Below are 19,617 nucleotides of genomic sequence, written 5' to 3' on the forward strand. Positions count from 1 at the left end.
GTAGATTATCTTTTAAAGAGATTTAAATCTTTAAAAGTCTTTATGTTTAGTTAAAATGTAGTTAACATTGTTAGTACTCTTTATTCCTTTGTTTAGGTCCATATTTCTAGCTGGTATCACTTCCTCTATGCTTAAAGAACTTCTTTTCACATTCTCTAGCTCAGGTCTGTCAGTGATGAATTTATTCACCTTCTGTACATGTGAAAAAGTATTTCTCCTTCAATTTTGAAAGATATTTTCACCAGGCAAAAAATTCTAGTAGGACAATTCTTTTTCCTTTCCAGTACTTAAAGATATTATTCCACTGCCTCCCACCTACCATTGTTCCTGATGAGAAATCTACCATTTCTCAACTTTGTATCTTTGTTCCTCTATGAAATTCATCTTTGTTATGTGGCTACTTTTAAGATTTTCTCTTTATCACTGTTTTTAATGATTTGATTATTATGTGTCATGGTGTAATTTTCTTCATGTTTCTTATGTTTGATGCTCATTTACCTTCTCAGATCTATAATTATACAGCTTTTGTCAAATTTGGAATTTTTTTCTGACATTCAAATTCTTTTTAACTCAGACATTATAATTTTCATCTCTTGAAGTTGGGTTAGATCTTTAACCCACTGAGCCACCCAGGTGCCCCTGGGTTAGATCTTTAAAAGCAAAACTAGTTTATCTATTTATTTGAGAAAGAGAGAGTACAGAGAGAGGAGCAGAGGGGGAGAGAGAAGGACAAGCAGACTCCATGCTGAGTGTGGAGTCCAACAAAGGGCTCAATCCCACAATCCTGAGATCATGACTTCAGCCAAAACCAAGTGTAAGTGGTTTACTTACTTACTCAGTAAGTAAGTAAGCCACTGACTGGCTGAGCCACCCAGGGACCCTGGGAAAGGTGTTTTTTAATATCATCCACCCTTCTATTTAACATGCCCAATCTTTCCTGTTGCTTCTTAAACATAATGAATATAGTTTTAGTTACTTTAATTCTTATTGCTAGTATCATTATCTATGTCAAGTTTGGTCATTTTCCATTGATTGATTTTTCCCACTACAGACAGTATTTTCCTGTTTGTTTGAATGCCTGGTTATCATTAATGGATGCCAAAAAATGAATTTTACCTTGCGGGGTGTCAGATATTTTGTAATTCTACATTTATGCTCATATTCTTTGTTATGAAATGAGGTTAAGTTACTTGATAAAAGTATCCTTGAATTTAGGGTAAGACGGTGAAGTAGGAGGACGTAAGTTCATCTCATCCCACATATACAACTAAAAAATACATCAGTATCAGCAACCCAGAAAACCATCTAAAGACTGACAGAAAAAAACTACAACTAAATGTAAAGAAGCCACACTGAAGAGGGTAGAAAGGGTAGAGATGTGGTGGGGAGCTAAAGGGACCAGGCCATCTGTGGGGTGAAGAGGGGGTGCCACGAGCCTTGGGCAAGGAATGGGGGGAGAAACAGACCCTCATATCAGTGAGCCCATGCATGGAAGATGAATTAGGCTTTGAAAATTAGAGAGGCTGAATTCCGTGAGTTCTTAAAACCAGTGGGACTTAAAGCTGGGAATTTTAAAAAATCAGCAGGCTAGGCGTTGGGAGAGCTGAGAAGGTAAGAGGAAGCTGAGTCCCTGTCCTTAAAGAAAGAGCATGACAAATAGCACACAGAGAAACAAAGTAGAGGTAACAATTTGAAAAACACCTGTGGCATACAAGAAGAATTATTTACTAATCTCAGAGTGTGTCCCAGAGGGGCAATGTTCACTGAAGGAATTCTCTAGGAACAAAGGAGCTGGCAGGTGCCATCTTCCTCCTCTGCCCCCACCCCAGCATAAATATACAGCCAACTGTAGGAACTGGCATGGCATCAACATTCACTACTTAACTTGCTTTCACCAAGCCCTGTGTCCATCCCTCCTACCCCTACAGCTTCCACAGTCTGCAGATCTGCCCTTTCCAGTCATGGCTCCCTCAGTCCCAATCCTGTGGGATCCTTCCCCTGAGAAGACTGGCACTTGCACCTTATTAAAACTGTGCACCCAGCCCATGCATGCTTTGCAGATCTGCCCTGGCCAGTCTTGGTTCTGGTGGAGTGGCAACAGCAGGACTCATTTCACAAGCAGGCCAGCATGCACATTGTTCAAACTGTGCCCCACCCCTGTTACCCAGTCTCAGCAGTGGCAGGAGTGGTACATTCCCACTTGCTGGCATGTAAACCTTGTGGGCACCACTCAACACACTCCCCTTCAATCTGCTTTTGGTCAGAGCCCATTCAAACTGAGCTACAAACCTAGCAGTGTGCAAGCAGCCCCAAAAGGGTCCAGCACCACTCCAAAGAGGCTCTGGCCCTGGGGTTAGAGGAAGAAAATCACACACAGCAATCATACATTGCAGACAGTTGGTGTAATTTCAGGGACCACCCAGTAACAAAAACTTCTCGAGGGACAACACAGGGAAAGCAAGCTGCAGTTTGGTGCTATTTCATCTCTGGCAAATGCCTGATCTGATTCAACTCATCTGATTCAACTCAAGCCCAAGGCAGCCCCAGACTCATCCACTAATACCACAGGGATCAAACATTGTCCACAACAGGCAAAGAGAGCCACTGAAAACAAATGGACTGAAGGAAAAAACAACCAAGACACAATAGCAGGGTACATACACAATATACCTAAGAGACACCCCTGAAGTGCCAGATTCCAGTGGACAGGAGACACTACACTTCAAGGGACTACAGGACCTCTTCCTAAGACCATTACTTCCAAGAGCGGGAGATGTAACTGAATTTCCTAACACAAAGCAATGAACCAGAGAGTTAGACAGAATAAGGAGACGGAGGAATATGTTCCAAATGGAAAACTGGACAAAACTACAGAAAATGATCATAAAGATACTCACTGGCCTTGAAAAAAGAGTGGAGGATATCAGTGAGACCCTTAACACAGAGATAAAAAGAAATCAGAGATAAATAATACAATAAATGAAATTAAAAATACACAAGATGGAACAAATAGCGGTAGACAAAGCAGAAGAATGAATTAGTGACCTGGAGCAGAAGAATGAATTAATGGCAGCAATCAAGCTCAGCAGGTGAGAGAAAAAAAAATTGTACAAATGATAATAGACTTAGGGAACCCAGCACCCCCATCAAGCATAATAGCATTCATATTATACAGATCTCACATGAAGGAGAGAAAAGAAGACAGAAATTTTCTTTGAAGAAATCACAGTGGAAATATTCCCAGGGAAAGAAACATAAATGTAGATCCAGGAGGCACAGAGATCCCCCAACAAAATCAACCCAACAAGGTCCACATTAAGATACATAGTGATTAAAATGGCATAAAGTAGTGATAAAGAGAGCATTTTAAAAGAAGCAAAAGAAAAGAAGACAGTTATAAGAGAAACTCCATAAAACTATCAGCAGATTTTTCAGCAGCAAATGTGTAGGCCAGAATAAAGTGTTATGACATATTTGAAATGCTGAAAGGAAAAAATCTGCAACCAGGAAAACTCTATCCTCTATGATAGCAAGGCTATCATTCTGAAGAAGAAGAGATAAAGAGTTTCAAGACAGACAAAAGCTAAAGGAGTTCATGGCCATTAAACTAGTCCTACAAAAAATGTTGAAGGCGATTCTTTGAGTACAAAGAAAGACCATAAATAAGAATAAGAAAAGTAAGAAGCACAAAAGCAGTGAAAATAAGTGTATCTGTAAAATCAATCAAGAGACACACAAAATAAAAGGATGTAAAAAATGACACCATGTATCTAAAGTGTGGTGGGGAAAGGAGTAAACAAAGGGTTCAAACTTAAGTGACCATCAGCTAAATATAGACTGCTATATCCAAAAGATGTCAAACATAAACCTAATGGCAAGTACAAATCAAAAGCCAGTAATAGACGTGCAAAAAATAAAAAGAAAGAAATCTGGTATATCACTAAAGAAAGCCAAAAAAAAAAAAAAAAATGTCAGAAGAGAGCAAAAGAAGAAAGGATCAGAAAAGAACTACAAAAGCAACCAAAAAACAAATAACAAAATGGCAATAAATACCTATCTATCGATAATTACTTTGAATGTAAATGGACTAAATGCTCCAATCAAAAGACATAGGGTGATGGAATGGAAAAAAACAAAACTCATCTATATGCTGCCTATAAGAGACTCATTTCAGACCTAAAGACATTGCATATTTAAAGTGAGTGGATGGAGAAATATTTATCATGCAAATAGAGGTGAAAAGAAAGCCACGGTAGCAATTCTTGTATCAGACAAAATCCACTTTAAAACAAACAGTGTAATTAGAAACAAAGAAGAACACTATATAATAAAGGGGGCACTCTAAGAAGAAGATATAATAATTGCAAATATTGATGCACCCAACATAGGAGTATCCAAATGTATAAAGCAGTTAATAACAAACATAAAGGAAGTAATTAATAATAGTACAATAATAGTAGAAGCCTTTAACACCCCACTCACATCAACAGATAGATCATCAAAACAGAAAATCATCAAGGTAACCATGGCTTTGAAGGACACATTGGACCAGATGGATCTAACAGATATATTCAGAACATTTCATCCTAAAACAGCAGGGCACACATTCTTTTCAAGTCTGCATGAAACATTCTCTAGAATAGATCACATATTAGGCCATGAAACAAATGTCAACAAATTCGAAAAGACCAAAGTCATACCATGTGTCTTTTCTGACCATAACACTATGAAACTAGAAGTCAACCACAAGAAAAAATTGGTAAAGACCACAAATACATGGAGGTTAAATAACATGCTACTAAACAATGAATGTTTTGGGTCAACCAAACCTAATAGCAACTACAAATCAAAAACCAGTAATAGATATGCAAAAAATAAAAAGAAAGAAATCTAGTATATCACTAAAGAAAGCCAAAATCAAGAAATCAAAGAAAAAAATAAAAAATTATATGGAGAGAAGTGAAAATGAAAACACAATTGTCCAAAACTTTTGGGACACAGCAAAAGTGATTCTAACAGGAAAGTTTACAGCAATATGGACCTAGCTCAAGAAGCAAGAAAAATCGCAAACAACCTAAACTTACACCTAAGGAGCTAGAAAAAGAAAAAAAAAAAAAACCCAAAACCAGCAGAAGGGAGGAAGTAATGAAGATTAGAGCAGAAATAATTGATATAGAAACAGACAAACAGACAAAAACTAGTAGAACAGATCACTGAAGCCAAGAGGTAGTTCTTTGAAAAGATCAACAAAATTGGTAAGTCTCGAGCAAGACTCATTAAAAAAAAAAGAGAGGATCCAAATAAGCAAAATCACTAATGAATCAGAAGAAATAACAACCAATACCACTTAAAATAAAGATTGTTAGAGAATACTATGGAATTATTATATGCCAACAAATTGGACAAATTAGAAGAAATGGATAAATTCTGAGAAACATATAAATTACCAAAACTTAAAGCAGGAAGAAAAAGAACATTTGAACAGACAAATTACTATCAATGAAATTGAATCAGTAATCAAAAAACTTCCATGAAACAAAAGTCCAGGCCCAGACAAATTCACAGAGGAATTCTACCAAACACTTAGAGAAGAGTTAATCCCTATTCTTCTCAAACCACTCAAAAAAAAAAAAAAAAAAAAAAACAAGAGAAACAAAAACCTCCAGATTCATTCTATAAGACCAGTATCACTCTATACAAAAACTAGATAAAGACACCACACAAAAGAGAGAGAGAGAGAACTACAGGCCAATATTCCTCGTGAATATAAATGCAAAACTCCTCAACAAAATATTTGCAAACCAAATCCAACAATACATTAAAAAAGAATATACCATGATCAGGGGGATTTTGTTACTGGGATGTAAGGGTGGTTCAATATTCACGAAACAATCAATGTGACACATCACATCAATAAAAGAAAAAATAAAAGCCATATGATCATTTCATTAGAAGCAAAAAAAAATTTGAAAAAGAACCACAAGCATTCATAATAAAAACCCTCTGCAAAGTGTGTCTGGAGGGAACATATCTCTTTTTCTTTATTTTTTTATTGTCTTGTGCTAGTCACTATAAAATACATCATTAGTTTCTGTACATATCTCAACATAATAAAGGCCTTATATGAAAAAACCATAGCCAACATCATACTCAACAGTAAAAATCTGAGAGTTTTTTCACTAAGGTTCACGAATAAGACAGGGATGTCTGCTCTCACCACTTTTATTCAATATAGTACTGGAAGTCCCAGCCACAAATTAGACAACATAAAGAAATTAAAGGCATCCAAATTGGTAAGGAAGAGGTAAAGCTGTCACTATTTGCAGATGACATAATATTATACACAGAAAATCTATACATACCATATATACTATATCTATATATACACCAAAAAACTCTGGAGCTGAGAAATAAATTCAGTAAAGTCACAGGATAAAATATCAATGTGCAGAATTCTGTTGCATTATTATACACTAATAATGAAGCTGGTGTTGGAAAAACTGGACACCTATATGCAAAAAAAGAAAGAAAGAAAGAGAGAGAAATTGGACTACCATACACAAAAATAAACTCAAAATGGATTAAGGACCTAAACGAGAGACCTGAAACTATAAAAATCCTAGAAGAGAACACAGGCAATAATCTCTCTGACATAGGCCATAACATCTTCCTGGATTTGTCTCCTGAGGCAAGGTAAACAAAACCAAAAATAAACTATTGGGACTGCATCAAAATAAAAAGCTTCTATATAGCAAAGGAAACAACCAACAAAACTAAAAGACAACCTACTAAATGAGAGAAGATATTTGCAAGTGACATATCCAATAAAGGAATAGTTTCTAAGATACATAAAGAATTCATTAAAAACAAGACCAAAAAAACAAATAATCTAATTAAAAAATGGGCAGAAGACATGAACAGACATATCTCCAAAGAAGACATCCAGATGGCCAAGAGACATATGAAAAGATACCTAAGGTCACTCATCATCGGGGAAATGCAAATCAAAACCATCATTAGATATGACTTCACCCTTATCAGACTGGCTAAAATAAAAAATTCACAAAAGAAAATTGTTGGTGAGGATGCAGAGAAAAAAGAAACCCATGTGCATTATTGGTGGGAATGCAAACTGGTGTAGTGACTGGAAGACAGTATGTACGTTTCTGAAAAAATTAAAAATAAAACTACTGTAAGATCCAGTAATGGCACTACTGGGTATTTAGCTAAAGAATATGAAAATACTAATTCAAAGGGATATATGCACACCTATTTATTGCAGCATTATTTGCAATAGCCAAATTATTTAAAAGCAGCCCAAGTGTCCACCAATAGATGAATGGATAAAGAAGATGTGGAATTTATATGTAGTGGGATATTATTTAGCCAGAAAAAAGAATGAAATCTTGCCATGTGCAACAGCAACATGGAGGGAGCTAGAGAGAGCATAATGCTAAGTGAAATAAGTCAGAGAAAGATAAGTACCTTATGATTTCATTCATTTGTGAAATTTAAGAAACAAAACAAAAGAAAAGAGACAAACCAAAAAAAACCCCCCAAAATAAAAAAAAAACAGACTCTTCACTATAGGGAACAAAGAGATGGTTACCAGAGGGGAGGGGTGGGTGGGGAAAATGGGGGAAGGAGGTGAAGGGGATTAAGAGTACACTTATCTTAATGAGCAATGAGTAATATATGGAACTGGTGAGTCACCATATTGTACACTTGAAACTAATACAACACTGTATGTTAACTATACTTGAGTAAAATTTTAAAAATAAAAAATCAAGTAACATATCCTTTTGGTTTTTGCTTTCAAACACTATTATTTTGGACAAAAGAAGCTTTTAATCTGGGTTAATTTTCTTGCTAATGAGCTAAAACTTTCTGAGTACTTTATCTGATGTCCAGTGAATTTTTATATGTGTACCACTCTGGCTAGTGAAAACAGGCAAGTATTCTCAACCCCATGTGAACTCTGGGGATTTTTTTCCCTCTAATTGTTCAAGAGGATTCTTTTCCTGGCCTCAGTTTGTTTTAATCACACAATATTCTGGTCAGTACTCAGACAATCACTTAAAGGAACACTTTGCAGATCTCCAGAGATTTCTCTCTCAACATTTCTCTCTTCCCTTCTTCTATTCTACAAATTCTACCTTCTTCAGCACCCCTAGACTTCCATTTTCATCTCCTGAACTCACAAAACTGTGAGGCTTGCCTTGGGTTCCTCTTCCTCATTCTGCAGCACAGAAGTTTTCTCTAAGAAATCAGATGGGGCAATTATAGGATTTGTTTCTCTGATGTCCATTGTTTCATATATTTTGTCTAATTTTTTAGTCTTTTAAATCACAAATAGAAGTCTTTGGGCTAAATAGCTTCCAACCCTAATTTTAAGAAGTCATTTAAAGTTGAAAGAATGGGCATGGAGGCATGGATAGCTAGGCTATCCAAAATTCCCTTGGGTTCGAGTGGAGTTTTTCATATTTTTTGTTTTGTGTTACTATTCTGTTAACAAATGGATGCTGTACATTTATTTCAGTAAAATAATTCAAATTAAAATGTGCATAAATGGCATCTAAATGGTGACAAATATTTTTAAATCCCCATCATTAATCAACAAATTAATTTTCTCTGTGTTTTACCCTTTTGTCTTCATTCTTAATCCCTGCTCCCTGAGTGTCAACAGTACCTTCCTTCCTTAAATGTTTTTCCCCTTGGCCTTGTAACACTACACTTTGCCTAAGACTTCAACTGTTTCTTGACCAGTCCCTATCTATTTGCTTTTCTATTTTTGCCCCTCATCATTTTTACTACAGTTGTTCATAGGTGTGGTCTTTTGCCATGGTCCTCTCTTCCATGTACCCTCCAATGGAATCTCCCCTTTCTATGCTAAAAACTTACAAATCTAAATTTGTGATCCAAATTCTCTCTCAGATTTCAGTTGTGTAGAACCACATTGCTGTTAGACACATACATAGACTCCGTCACCCCTCAGTTCTCAACTGACCTTATTATCTTTCATTGCCCCTACCTTTCTCATCTCCATCAACTGATAGGATCATTCTCCTAGCAACCCAAGCTTTCAATCTTGTAGTAATCCATGTTTCATTTGAGCCTCTTTTATACCTTAAGCCAGGCAGTCACTTAACTTTACCTTTGTTTTCTGTAAAATCTTTTACTAATCTTTCCCTTTCCACAGCTTCCACCCTGATCTAAACACATTACCTCATGGTGTGTGATGATAAAGCCAGGATGAATACCTAGATCTTCTGTAGAGACCTAATTCAGTGTTGCTTAATAAGTGCTTCTGGGTTGTTTCTAGCTGTATATATTGAATAAACAAATTGGTAGTTCCTTGTAATAGTGGATCATTTAACTACATAATCCTATTACTGCTTCCAGATCTACAAGCCTAATATTTCTCTCCTCTTCCTTGTACAAAGCCTAAGGGCATTATTTTCCAGTTTTTCCATTTTCGGAATAAAGTAAACATAATGCTGAAACCTGACAGACATCTGCAAGTCCCTCCTATGAAAACACATTCAATTTCATAATTCTTATGCTAGACTTACAGCTTTGACTTACTTATCATCCCTTTAAACTTTATAAAACCCAATACATTTATCAGCTCTTCTCCATATCAGTAGTCACTAAAGGCAGATCCTTTTGAAAAGTAAAGTGAAGGCAAGTAAAGCAAAATTTCCTTCAAACAATCCAGGGGAGAGGTGCCTAGGTGGCTCAGTTGGTTAAGCAACTGCCTTCGGCTCAGGTCATGATCCTAGAGTCCTTGGATCAAGTCCCACATCGGGCTCCCTGCTCAGCAGAGAGTCTGCTTCTCCCTCTGACCTCTCCACTCATGTTCTCTCTCTCAGATAAATAAGTAAAATATTTTTAAAAATCCAGGGGATTTAGAATATACATATGAATATTTAATCAAGGAACCCCAGGACATTATACTGAAATTTGGACTTCTGTGTCATTTGGGTCAAGCATAAACTTTCAGCCCCTCTTTTTCATACCAGGAGATGATAAACTATCAGCAAGGGAAACTGTTATCTAGATCATTTGAGGAAGGCAAGAGTTCTTGGCCAATTTTAAAGTGGGAAGGAAATGCTAAGAAATCAATTAATATGCTAAAAATGAAACTCAGGTGTTTTGAAAGACCCTGCTGAGCAACTAAACTTAAAATAGAAGGTTGACTACCAAGGACTCTTTGTCAGGGTTGCTTTGCCTTGGCACTATCGACATCAGGGACAGGTACTTCTTTTTAGTGAGGGGTTGTCCTAGGCATTGCAGGATGTGTAACACATCCCCAGATTTTATCCACTGTTGCCAGCAGCGTCCACTCACTTGTGACAACCAGAAATGACTCTATACACTGCCAAATATCCCAAACTGCCCCCATATGAGACCCACTGCTATATATTAATGAGCAACATCTTTTGATATTATCACTTATAAACCTCCTTTTTGAAGGCCGCTGAATGAAGCAACACATGAAGTGAAACTTTAGGATGTGAAAACCAATAGTTATTAAAGAGAATCACAGGTCTTTGGTATTCATATTTTCTGTTATATGCACTAATTTCAGTGGTTATCAGTGCCCTTTCTCCCTTCTTTCCTTCCTTCTTTCTTTCTTTCTTTCTTCCTTCCTTTTCTTCAAAGATTTGCATTAGAAAACACAAGACCATTTTTTAAAAGTTTTTCAGTAAAACAGCATTTTAAGTTATACATTGGAAGTCTACAAGGAAGGGAAGAAGATATTACAATCTTTAAATGAATAAGCAGAAATCGAAATCAACATGTATACAATTGCAAAAAGATAAAGTTCTCATTTGTAGGAAGAAAGCAAGAAAAAAAGTCGGTTTTCCTACTTATTTAATAGTTTGGGCAGGGAAAAAAGCAGCATTAAAGTTGTCATCATAATGTGCTTACGGTTGATTACAGCATCTTTTCATACCTCTCAGAAAATCCTGTATCTCTCAAAAGTCAGTATGGCCCCACCGTACCAATTAGGAACTGCAATCAGTTTAACAGAGAACAAAAACAAGAGTGACTTAAACAAAAGAGGATTAGATTTCCTTTTCACTTAAAATGAGTGAAAGCTGTTCATGTAGGCTCCATGGTCCCCAGGGACTCAAATTTCTTCCTCACACCCAACTCTCCTTAGCATATGGCTAAATTGCATCTCCATGGGGAAAACATCACAGGTCCCTGAGGTCCTCCAAAAGGTGGATGAGCCTGCCTCCCTCATAGCGATAGACAGCTCTTCTCATCATCACCCTTCTATCATCACCCACATGATGCTTCCTAGCATCCCTGGCCTTTACCTGCAAGGGAAGGGAAGAGGAGGGGAGGGGAGGGAAGGGGGGGGAGAAGGGGGCAGGGAGGGAAGGGGAAGAGAGGGGAAGGGAGGAGGGAAGAGAAGAAGGGAAGTGAGGAAAGGAAGGTGGGAGGAAGGGGCTGAAGAAGGAAGACAGAGATACATATTATTTACCTCTTCAATACCTCTTTGCTTTTCTTCCTATGTAATGTGAAAATAACTCTGAGGAAGAAATATTGGGGTGGAGGAACTATGACAAATGATCCACTATGAAACTGGCCCATCCAGATTTAATAGAACTCCAAAGGCCCATTTCAACCTCTGCCTAACAAGCATGTAAGCCATATCAGTTAAGAAAAACTAACTGGTCCTTTTAATTTCTCATGTCTGAATATTACACATAAAATATTCAGTTCTCGAGAATCTTGGTCAAGATGGCGGAGAAGTAGCAAGCTGAGACTGCTTCAGCTAGCCGGAGATCAGCTAGATAGCTTATCTAAAGATTGCAAACACCGGAAAATCCATCGGCAGATCGAAGAGAAGAAGAACAGCAATTCTGGAAACAGAAAAACAACCACTTTCTGAAAGGTAGGACCGGCGGAGAAGTGAATCCAAAGCGATGGGAAGATAGACCCCGGGGGGAGGGGCCGGCTCCCGGCAAGCGGCGGAGCAACCGCGCACAAAATCAGGACTTTTAAAAGTCTGTTCCTCTGAGGGACATCGCTCCAGAGGCTAAACCGGGGTGAAGCCCACGCGGGGTCAGCGTGGCCTCAGGTCCCGCAGGGTCACAGGAGGATCAGGGGTGTCTGAGTGTCGCAGAGCTTGCGGGTATTGGAACGGGAAAGCCGGCTACAGAGACAGAGCCGACAGTAAGCTCGCAGCTCCGTGTTACCTTGAACCGGTCGCAGGCTCGGTGAGCTCGGAGCGCGGCCGGAGGTCAGGCAGACGGGAGTCACTGGGCGCTGTTCTCTGAGGGCGCACTGAGGAGTGGGGCCCTGGGCTCTTGGCTCCTCCGGGCCGGAGACCAGGAGGCCGCCATTTGTATTCCCGTCCTCTGGAACTCTACGGAAAGCGCTCAGGGAACAAAAGCTCCTGAAAGCAAACCCGAGCGGATTACTCACCCCGGCCCCGGGTAAGGGCGGTGTAATTCCGCCTGGGGCAAAGACACTTGAGAATCACTACAACAGGCCCCTCCCCCAGAAGATCAACAAGAAACCCAGCCGAGACCAAGTTCACCTACCAAGGAGTGCGGTTTCAATACCAAGGAGAGCAGCAAAATTCCAGAGGAGGAGAAAGCCAAGCACGGAACTCATGGCTTTTTTCCTGTGATTTTTTTTAGTCTTGCAGTTAATTTAATTTTTTCTTTTTCTTTTTTTTTTTTCCTCGCCTTCGGGTAAAATTTTTTTTTAACTGTTACCTTTTTCTTTTTTAACGATTTTTTACTAGTTTATCTAATATATATATATATTTTTTTACATTTTTCTTAGGTGTTTTCTTTTTTAAAAAATATTCTTTTCTTTTCTTTTCTTTTCTTTTTTTTTCTTTTTTCTTTCTTCCTTTTTGAACCTCTTTTTATCCCCTTTCTCCCCACTCACGATTTTGGATCTCTTCTAATTTGGTTAAAGCATATTTTCCTGGGGTTGTTGCCACCCTTTTAGTATTTTACTTGCCCCTTCATTTACTCTTATCTGGACAAAATGACAAGACGTAAAAATTCAACACAAAAAAAAGAACAAGAGGCAGTACCGAAGGCTAGGGACCTAATCAATACAGACATCGGTAATATGTCAGATCTAGACTTCAGAATGACAATTCTCAAGGTTCTAGCCGGGCTCGAAAAAGGCATGGAAGATATTAGAGAAACCCTCTCGAGAGATATAAAAGCCCTTTCTGGAGAAATAAAAGAACTAAAATCTAACCAAGGTGGAATCAAAAAAGCTATTAATGAGGTGCAATCAAAAATGGAGGCTCTAACTGCTAGGATAAATGAGGCAGAAGAAAGAATTAGTGATATAGAAGACCAAATGACAGAGAATAAAGAAACTGAGCAAAAGAGGGACAAACAGCTACTGGACCACGAGGGGAGAATTCGAGAGATAAGTGACACCATAAGACGAAACAACATTAGAATAATTGGGATTCCAGAAGAAGAAGAAAGTGAGAGGGGAGCAGAAGGTATACTGGAGAGAATTATTGGGGAGAATTTCCCCAATATGGCAAAGGGAACGAGCATCAAAATTCAGGAGGTTCAGAGAATGCCCCTCAAAATCAATAAGAATAGGCCCACACCCCGTCACCTAATAGTAAAATTTACAAGTCTCAGTGACAAAGAGAAAATCCTGAAAGCAGCCCGGGAAAAGAAGTCTGTAACATACAATGGTAAAAATATTAGATTGGCAGCTGACTTATCCACAGAGACCTGGCAGGCCAGAAAGAGCTGGCATGATATTTTCAGAGCACTAAACGAGAAAAACATGCAGCCAAGAATACTATATCCAGCTAGGCTATCATTGAAAATAGAAGGAGAGATTAAAAGCTTCCAGGACAAACAACAACTGAAAGAATTTGCAAATACCAAACCAGCTCTACAGGAAATATTGAAAGGGGTCCTCTAAGCAAAGAGAGAGCCTACAAGTGGTAGATCAGAAAGGAACAGAGACCATATACAGTAACAGTCACCTTACAGGCAATACAATGGCACTAAATTCATATCTCTCAATAGTTACCCTGAATGTGAATGGGCTAAATGCCCCTGTCAAAAGACACAGGGTATCAGAATGGATAAAAAAACAAAACCCATCTATATGTTGCCTCCAAGAAACACATTTTAAGCCCGAAAACACCTCCAGATTTAAAGTGAGGGGGTGGAAAAGAATTTACCATGCTAATGGACATCAGAAGAAAGCAGGAGTGGCAATCCTTATATCAGATCAATTAGATTTTAAGCCAAAGACTATAATAAGAGATGAGGAAGGACACTATATCATACTCAAAGGGTCTGTCCAACAAGAAGATTTAACAATTTTAAATATCTATGCCCCCAATGTGGGAGCAGCCAACTATATAAACCAATTAATAACAAAATCAAAGAAACACATCAACAATAATACAATAATAGTAGGGGACTTTAACACTCCCCTCACTGAAATGGACAGGTCATCCAAGCAAAAGATCAGCAAGGAAATAAAGGCCTTAAACGACACACTGGACCAGATGGACATCACAGATATATTCAGAATATTTCATCCCAAAGCAACAGAATACACATTCTTCTCTAGTGCACATGGAACATTCTCCAGAATAGATCACATCCTCGGTCCTAAATCAGGACTCAACCGGTATCAAAAGATTGGGATCATTCCCTGCATATTTTCAGACCACAATGCTCTAAAGCTAGAACTCAACCACAAAAGGAAGTTTGGAAAGAACCCAAATACATGGAGACTAAACAGTATCCTTCTAAAGAATGAATGGGTCAACCGGGAAATTAAAGAAGAATTGAAAAAAATCATGGAAACAAATGATAATGAAAATACAATGGTTCAAAATCTGTGGGACACAACAAAGGCAGTCCTGAGAGGAAAATATATAGCGGTACAAGCTTTTCTCAAGAAACAAGAAAGGTCTCAGGTACACAACCTAACCCTACACCTAAAGGAGCTGGAGAAAGAACAAGAAAGAAACCCTAAGCCCAGCAGGAGAAGAGAAATCATAAAGATCAGAGCAGAAATCAATGAAATAGAAACCAAAAAAACAATAGAACAAATCAACGAAACTAGGAGCTGGTTCTTTGAAAGAATTAATAAAATTGATAAACCCCTGGCCCGACTTATCAAAAAGAAAAGAGAAAGGACCCAAATAAATAAAATCATGAATGAAAGAGGAGAGATCACAACTAACACCAAAGAAATACAAACTATTATAAGAACATACTATGAGCAACTCTACGGCAATAAATTTGACAATCTGGAAGAAATGGATGCATTCCTAGAAACATATAAACTACCACAACTGAACCAGGAAGAAATAGAAAGCCTGAACAGACCCATAACCAGTAAGGAGATTGAAACAGTCATTAAAAATCTCCAAACAAACAAAAGTCCAGGGCCAGACGGCTTCCCGGGGGAATTCTACCAAACATTTAAAGAAGAACTAATTCCTATTCTCCTGAAACTGTTCCAAAAAATAGAAATGGAAGGAAAACTTCCAAACTCATTTTATGAGGCCAGCATCACCTTGATCCCAAAACCAGACAAGGATCCCACCAAAAAAGAGAGCTATAGACCGATATCCTTGATGAACACAGATGCGAAAATACTCAACAAAATACTAGCCAATAGGATTCAACAGTACATTAAAAAGATTATTCACCACAACCAAGTGGGATTTATTCCAGGGCTGCAAGGTTGGTTCAACATCCGCAAATCAGTCAATGTGATACAACACATCAATAAAAGAAAGAACAAGAACCATATGATACTCTCAATAGTTGCTGAAAAAGCATTTGACAAAGTACAACATCCCTTCCTGATCAAAACTCTTCAAAGTGTAGGGATAGAGGGCACATACCTCAATATCATCAAAGCCATCTATGAAAAACCCACCGCAAATATCATTCTCAATGGAGAAAAACTGAAAGCTTTTCCGCTAAGGTCAGGAACACGGCAGGGATGTCCATTATCACCACTGCTATTCAACATCGTACTAGAGGTCCTAGCCTCAGCAATCAGACAACAAAAGGAAATTAAAGGCATCCAAATCGGCAAAGAAGAAGTCAAATTATCACTCTTCGCAGATGATATGATACTATATGTGGAAAACCCAAAAGACTCCACTCCAAAACTGCTAGAACTTATACAGGAATTCAGTAAAGTGTCAGGATATAAAATCAATGCACAGAAATCAGTTGCATTTCTCTACACCAACAGCAAGACAGAAGAAAGAGATATTAAGGAGTCAATCCCATTTACAATTGCATCCAAAACCATAAGATACCTAGGAATAAACCTAACCAAAGAGACACAGAATCTATACTCAGAAAACTATAAAGTACTCATGAAAGAAATTGAGGAAGACACAAAGAAATGGAAAAATGTTCCATGCTCCTGGATTGGAAGAATAAATATTGTGAAAATGTCTATGCTACCTAAAGCAATCTACACATTTAATGCAATTCCTATCAAAGTACCATCCATCTTTTTCAAAGAAATGGAACAAATAATTCTAAAATTTATATGGAACCAGAAAAGACCTCGAATAGCCAAAGGGATATTGAAAAAGAAAGCCAACGTTGGTGGCATCACAATTCCGGACTTCAAGCTCTATTACAAAGCTGTCATCATCAAGACAGCATGGTACTGGCACAAAAACAGACACATAGATCAATGGAACAGAATAGAGAGCCCAGAAATAGACCCTCAAATCTATGGTCAACTAATCTTCGACAAAGCAGGAAAGAATGTCCAATGGAAAAAAGACAGCCTTTTCAATAAATGGTGCTGGGAAAATTGGACAGCCACATGCAGAAAAATGAAATTGGACCATTTCCTTACACCACACACAAAAATAGACTCAAAATGGATGAAGGACCTCAATGTACGAAAGGAATCCATCAAAATCCTTGAGGAGAACACGGGCAGCAACCTCTTCGACCTCTGCCGCAGCAACATCTTCCTAGGAACAACGCAAAAGGCAAGGGAAGCAAGGGAAAAAATGAACTACTGGGATTTCATCAAGATCAAAAGCTTTTGCACAGCAAAGGAAACAGTTAACAAAATCAAAAGACAACTGACAGAATGGGAGAAGATATTTGCAAACGACATATCAGATAAAGGACTAGTGTCCAAAATCTATAAAGAACTTAGCAAACTCAACACCCAAAGAACAAATAATCCAATCAAGAAATGGGCAGAAGACATGAACAGACATTTCTGCAAAGAAGACATCCAGATGGCCAACAGACACATGAAAAAGTGCTCCATATCACTCGGCATCAGGGAAATACAAATCAAAACCACAATGCGATATCACCTCACACCAGTCAGAATGGCTAAAATCAACAAGTCAGGAAATGACAGATGCTGGCGAGGATGCGGAGAAAGGGGAACCCTCCTACACTGTTGGTGGGAATGCAAGCTGGTGCAGCCACTCTGGAAAACAGCATGGAGGTTCCTCAAAATGTTGAAAATAGAACTGCCCTATGACCCAGCAATTGCACTATTGGGTATTTACCCTAAAGATACAAATGTAGTGATCCAAAGGGACACATGCACCCGAATGTTTATAGCAGCAATGTCCACAATAGCCAAACTATGGAAAGAACCTAGATGTCCATCAACAGATGAATGGATCAAGAAGATGTGGTATATATACACAATGGAATACTATGCAGCCATCAAAAGAAATGAAATCTTGCCATTTGCAACAACATGGATGGAACTAGAGCGTATCATGCTTAGCGAAATAAGTCAAGCAGAGAAAGACAACTATCATATGATCTCCCTGATATGAGGAAGTGGTGATGCAACATGGAGGCTTAAGTGGGTAGAAGAAGAATAAATGAAACAAGATGGGATTGGGAGGGAGACAAACCATAAGTGACTCTTAATCTCACAAAACAAACTGAGGGTTGCCAGGGGGAGGGGGTTTGGGAGAAGGGGGTGGGATTATGGACATTGGGGAGGGTGTGTGATTTGGTGAGTGCTGTGAAGTGTGTAAACCTGGTGATTCACAGACCTGTACCCCTGGGGATAAAAATATATGTTTATAAAAAAAAAATATTCAGTTCTCCCAGTGAGCTATAATTACAAACATATGTGCCTATTAAATTAAACATACCTTGACTATAAATGCAATTATTATTTGAATCAGGTGATCAATAAAATAGCTAATGATCCTGGAGCCTTTATTATATTTTACTTATATTATTTATCCAATTCCCCAAGGACCTGAAAATTATTATCAAAACCATTTCTCAGAAGATAAGACAGACACCCAGAGAGAGGTTGAGTATTGACCCAACCCAATGTTGGATATGGAACTAGCTAACTCCAAAGCCCATGTCTTAGTCACTACTATCCCAATTTGTAAATATTATATCATTTAAGTATATTTTAAAAATGAAGTAGGATATAGTGAAAATGATATTAAGTGGCTCTCTTCTAAAAGGAAATACCCTGTGTTCCCTATCATTTTTACAATATTTTTTCTATTTTTTTAATGCAATGCATTTCATGAGGGATACAATGATATTGCTATATAACAGAGGTACCTATTCACTTTGTACCTAAAAGGAAGATTTTCATTTTCAATAATGAGAAAACATTACTTCCATAATCATAAATAAATTATTTTGAAAAGATGTAGTGATTTCTTCCTGAGAGGTAGAAATTCACCTTAGTATAGATTTTACTACTATAAAAGGCAAATTCTATTTATGACTGGCAAGAGGAAACATTTTAAATTATTATATCTTAGAATGCCTGGAACTCCATATGCATTTATGCTATTAACTCCCAAGTTAAACCAAATAATGAGTCTTGAAATGTTCAAATTATCATAAAAATGTATAAAACTTCCAGAATATTAAAATTTATATGTCACCCCTTCCTGTCCAAGTCTTAAAATTTCATAGCAATGAGACAATCAAAATGCTCCACTATAGAACATTAAGCATATACATGAGATTTGTAAGAGTTTACATCTGAACCAGAACTGAACATCCATGTGCACACATATTCACAAAGCTAGACCTTCAGGACAGACATTGTTCATAGACATTAAGTAGCAATCAACATATTAATCTTTATAATCTTAGATCTAATTACAGAAAGGTACATAAATTTATAAAAGTACATAAAACAAATGCACAGTTTATTAGTGTGTTCACATTAATATTAGTATTTTATATATAATGTTAAAATATTTCCCATAAAATGAACACACGTATAACCACCACTCATGTCAAGAAATACATCACTGCCATTATCCTCAAAAGCTTTCCATGGGTCCCTTCTGGGGATCCTCCCTGTTTCTAGCCATAAACATTCCTGATTTTTGTGACAATAATTTCCTTGGTGCACAGGTACACCTAGAAAAGACATAGTTTAATTTTGTCCATTTTTGAAATATACATAAATGAAATTGTGTATTTTAATGTATTTTAATCTTTCACTTAATCTTTCACATGAGATCTTCTATTTTCTTCATTTTCATTGTTTCATAATATCCATTGTGACACACACACACACACACACACACACCCCACAGGAATATTACTCAGCCATAAAAAAAGA

The 19,617-nt window shown here is 37.6% G+C and overlaps 1 protein-coding gene across 7 annotated transcripts in view; it reads right to left on the reverse strand.

Moving 5' to 3' along the window:
- MSRA (methionine sulfoxide reductase A) overlaps nucleotides 1-19,617 on the reverse strand; it is a 434,957-nt gene that overhangs the window by 118,180 nt on the left and 297,160 nt on the right. The gene's annotated exons all lie outside the window — the stretch shown is intronic.

Source organism: Mustela nigripes, chromosome 1, assembly GCF_022355385.1.
Source record: "Mustela nigripes isolate SB6536 chromosome 1, MUSNIG.SB6536, whole genome shotgun sequence".
Lineage (NCBI taxonomy): Eukaryota > Metazoa > Chordata > Mammalia > Carnivora > Mustelidae > Mustela > Mustela nigripes.